This window comes from Engraulis encrasicolus, chromosome 12 (assembly GCF_034702125.1).
Source record: "Engraulis encrasicolus isolate BLACKSEA-1 chromosome 12, IST_EnEncr_1.0, whole genome shotgun sequence".
Lineage (NCBI taxonomy): Eukaryota > Metazoa > Chordata > Actinopteri > Clupeiformes > Engraulidae > Engraulis > Engraulis encrasicolus.
In genome coordinates this window covers 13,233,603-13,238,177 of record NC_085868.1, presented here as the reverse complement: position 1 = coordinate 13,238,177, position 4,575 = coordinate 13,233,603, and the positions used below count along the sequence as shown (strand labels likewise).

The 4,575-nt window shown below is 42.4% G+C and overlaps 2 long non-coding RNA genes across 4 annotated transcripts; one reads left to right on the top strand and one right to left on the bottom strand.

The window, feature by feature from the left end:
* On the top strand, positions 1 to 1,816 carry LOC134459338 (uncharacterized). Its single transcript, XR_010036838.1, has 3 exons — positions 1 to 243; positions 678 to 846; positions 1,272 to 1,816. It is a non-coding gene; the product is annotated as an uncharacterized LOC134459338 (long non-coding RNA).
* Positions 1,817 to 1,924: 108 nt separating this feature from the next.
* On the bottom strand, positions 1,925 to 4,221 carry LOC134459336 (uncharacterized). Of its 3 annotated transcripts, XR_010036836.1 has the most exons (5): positions 4,147 to 4,221; positions 3,786 to 3,875; positions 2,723 to 2,862; positions 2,223 to 2,356; positions 1,925 to 2,098 (listed from the first exon to the last, which is right to left on the bottom strand). It is a non-coding gene; the product is annotated as an uncharacterized LOC134459336 (long non-coding RNA). The 3 variants fall into 3 exon arrangements; XR_010036835.1 differs by having other exon boundaries at positions 3,786 to 4,212; XR_010036837.1 differs by lacking the exons at positions 3,786 to 3,875; positions 4,147 to 4,221 and adding an exon at positions 3,287 to 3,747.
* Positions 4,222 to 4,575: the final 354 nt, after the last annotated feature.

The window sequence follows — 4,575 nt, the reverse complement described above, 5'->3', positions numbered from 1 at the left end:
TTGGAGATCTTTGAAAAACGGTTCCTGTGAGCTATATTTTTGAAAATACACAGCCCGCCTCTCCCTTCAGCCCTCCCCTCAAAGCCACGCCTTCAAAACACATGAACGCGCATGCAGTGTGTCAAGTGTTCGGATTATCCCGGGAACCCACGAGAGCTCACGAGGCGGGGGGGGGCGGGCTAGAAACCACGACAAAGCAACTAGCCAAGCTAACTTCCAGCCATGGCACTGTCTCCGGCTACGGTAAGAATGTTCAACATCACAATAAACGCACAGGCCGTCATGGTTGCCATTTCAAGAAATATTGATGACAGTAGATGTATACTAGATTAGTTATTGAACTTGACTTGATACGTGTTACTTAGATATCTCATTCTAACTTCCTAACACTGATGACAGATGCTATACTGTCATCCCTAGACAGTAGTTCTAGCCAGTAGCTACAGTACTGACACATGGATTTATTTTGACAGATGTGTACCGCAGTATACATTTTACTATTGTAGCCTATTTATATATACCCGACACCACAATCCGTAGTGTTTTAGGCTATGACTTCAGATTTCACTTGGGTTGTCGCACGCGCAGACACAGGGACAGAGGGAGTAAAGAAAAACAACCGAATTGATCAACGCTAATGAAATTGTTTTGGCTGACGATATTTTCATATGCTTTAGACCTTCCACGACCACGAGAGCTCCAGCTCTGACTTTCCTGGCCCATCACAATCATAACGACCTAACAGCCCAGTAGGACCGATGGCCAGAGATGGAGGAGGAGGAAGATAGACGCAGCAGAGGTCGGGGGTATTAGGGAGACTCCAACAGAATTGACGCCCTGCTAACTGTAAGGATGTACATTCATCCCTCAATAACATTGTCCTGCTGTATTCCTCCAGATGTGTAAGTATTGTAATGGATGTTATCACAACGGATGTACTCTATATCGCAACACGAGTACACCTGTTGTGATAACCATTACAATATTTCTACTCCTAGTAGTGTGATATTACATGGTTGTAGGTACACAACACCAGTGGTAGTTCAAGTACATCCATAAAAGCCCATCTACTTCATACATCTGTGTAACCCCTGGCACAACACCAGTTTGTAAGAAATTGACTGAAAACGTTGTATGCATACAATTGGCACATCTTTATATACACAATAATGATTGCTTATGTCCATATTGGTCTTATTGTCAATAGAGTTATTTAGTCCCCATCATCAAATAGAAAATGCACTACATAAAATGTATTTATTGCTTTGCAGGCCTTGATTCAATCATTGAATTTGAAGCAATCCCATCGGTTACTGCAGCGTGCCCTGACCCGTGACCCCAGTTTGATGTTCGACCTGGCACATGACATCTGGTCCTCAGTCACAGCCCAGTAGCACAACCAACCTGGCGCCTCTGCGCAATCTGTAAGGAGATGCCCATGAACATTGAAAGGAAATGCTGTGGTGTTCTCAGTTTTGATAAGACTTTGGGCTGATGTAGGACCAGGTGAGAGAAACGGTCTCTTCAGGCATGCAGCCTACAGACAGTATGGGGCACTTCAACAGGGCTGACGTTGTAATACACAGTACAATACCCAGGATAAGCCAGGGTTACCCTGCTCCACTAGAGCAATATAAAAGTTTTATACAGAGTACGGTATAAAACACACAAACCGGCAGTGTGCAGACTTTTATTATTTTTCATTATCTGTAGGAGCATTCATCTGTACATCTCACCTTTTTGGTTTGGAACCACGTTTGTCTTGTTACCATTGTTTTTTTCATACATAGAAAATAAATGCAACCTGTCAAATGTTCTTCTGATTGTGGTCTTGTGGAATATATAAATTATGTAACCATGCATTTTCAGTCAGAGAATGAATTAAAAAAAGCCACACAGTCAAATTGTGTCCACCAATATTTACTGTCATTGAAATGGAAGCAATGGACAATGGACAATTTAAACAATGTATTACACATGACACTAGATACATTACTTTATACTATATTTACAGTTGTCATTACCACACAAAAACTCTGGGAAGGTGGGTAAGTGCAGCAACTGTGAAGGGCCTAGTTTGAGGTTGGAGGCGTCTGTGCTGTAAAAAGATAAACAGAATTAGAAATCACATATCTGACAGTAGCTCCAGTGACATTTTAAATGTAAGTAACCTGGGTTGTTGGGACAGGGACACCAAAAATAACTCCTTTATCTGGGCTCACCTGGTTGTGAGTGTCTGCGGTCAGCCATCCCTCTTAGGGTAGAAAGTCTTCTGCGCAGGACGGTGCCCTGAAGGTTGACGTTCACAGTATGCAGCCTTCTTGTCCTGGAACTTTTATTGTGCAATTTTCCATATCTGTAACAAGCAATGTGTTAGACTATATTAGGGCTTCATTACATCAAATTACACAGCAGGGTTTTACAGGGTGTTGGCTACAGTCCCAGGACCTAAGTGGACTTGTGTGCCTTGCTCAAGTGCACTTCAGCTGTGGATGGAGGTGTAGGTAGGGAGAGGTAAGGATGGGATTTCAACCTGCTTCTCTATGATCTTAGGACCACCTCTCACCATCAGGTGATGGCTGGCTGCTACCTCAAATTTCATTCATGGCCCTAGTTATGTTCTGTAATCAGCATTGTTTTGACCTTACACAAATAAATGTAAATGCATTCTGCACCATGGGGGGCTGTGAAGACCTTTGAGAATATTTGCAGAACTACATACTGAATTGAGCCATCCGCCTTTCTCTTGGTTGGTGTGTTGAGATGGTGACTGCAGTCCAGGCTTCTTGGATTGGAGGAGAAAAGCTGTGGCTTTTACTGGCATAAGTATGTGGTTGTGGAAGGACTCTGTCGGCTGTTGACCTGAGGGAAAAAAGAGCACAAATTGCATATTAGCACAGAGCCCATGCTTAGACCATAGACAGATAAATCATCTGGCACAATCTGCATGCAACCAACAGAACCTAGAAAGAGAAAGATTAGCAGCAATACACAAAGGGGACAAGTAAACAAAAACATGTGTTCTGATAAGGTGCATGGAGGTATCCTGTGTTGATTCCAGCAACCTCAAAGACTGAAAAGTGTCCCAGTGTGTTGAATTGAAAACTTGGCGCGTGCGCGCGCACACATAGGAATATCATAATTTAGTGTATCAATTACAACTACAGGATCTGTTCGCTTTTGTCAGATAGAACCATTGTTTTTCAAAGGCAGATCATTCCAAAAAGGATAGTAGTATCTGCAACTGGACGAAATTACACCCACAAACATGAATAAAATAAACTACCAGTGTGCGGTGATTCATTCTTCATTTACTTGGCAGCCTTGATATGTTGTGAAACGGGAGCAAGGAACAGCTATGGAAGACACCACACATTGGAATGGACAAAGCAGAACATTTCAAATAACCAGGTTAAAACAAATAATGTACCGGCATCTCCATATGATCATTCAGTGTAGCCATCACAATAAAGATCTGCCGTGTAGCCGTCATGGTCATTAGGTGGTATTTATCAAATGCAAAACTACCGTCTTCTCAAAAACGACATCAGCGAGTTAACAACATTACACCCACAATCATGTAAACATTTGAAAACCCAAGGCAATCTATTTTGCAATGCTGGAGCGGCGAACAGGTTGTGCTTGTGCTTGCTACTATTACCAGAGTCATACAACAGAGACGTACCAAAGCAAAACATGCAAACGATATATTTTTGTAAACCACTAGAAAGACATGGGCTTTGCTGGTCAAAGTAATGTGTGCATAAACATGGTAGGTTACTTACTACGGGGTGGATCCGTAAGCAACTGAACGCGGATGGAGAAGGGGTGCTTCCGTCCTCCTCCCAGCTGGTTTGTCTGGCTCGTTCGCACAACTAGCAGCAAAACACACAAGAGTAACCGTCTGAGTTACACATAGCAATTCTGAAAACGTGTTCATGTGCACAGAATAAATGCCACAGGGGGGAAAACACAAAAAAATAAAGCGATCGAGGTAGCAGCTATGTTAAGCAAAGTAGCAGCTAGATATGTTGGAGCTTGAGCTAATCCTCTGACCCCTCTCAATGGATACTTGCTTAAAAAAAAGACACCACTGTGTCCTAAACCAATTCACAAAATATTATACAGACAAATATATTATCTCACCTCTCGATTAGAAATATGGTCACCAAAGCGTATTTGAAGCCGCTGCCGTAGCCGACATCTGTGTCCAAGAGTGTCTGGTCCATTGACAGTAAATAGAATGGACGCCAAATCAACGCTATTTGCCATTCAACGCTTTGAAGCCAGATTTGGGAACATTCCAACTTACATTCCACCTTAGCAACGCCAAACGCAGGTGCTGATTGGACAACAACAAGACTTCTAACGGTCAATCAAACCATGTTCTGATGCTCATTGGTCAATTTAACTTTTAATATCTCTCTAAAATAAAACATCACCACAAAAAAATCACCATCCTGGTAAGTTGAAGAGCAAGGGGACCTACTAGTTGAGCGAAAAATGATCTCCCTGGAGTGGCATTTAAGGGAGATACAGGGTTTTATGTCTCTCATAGGAATGAATGGGATTTGG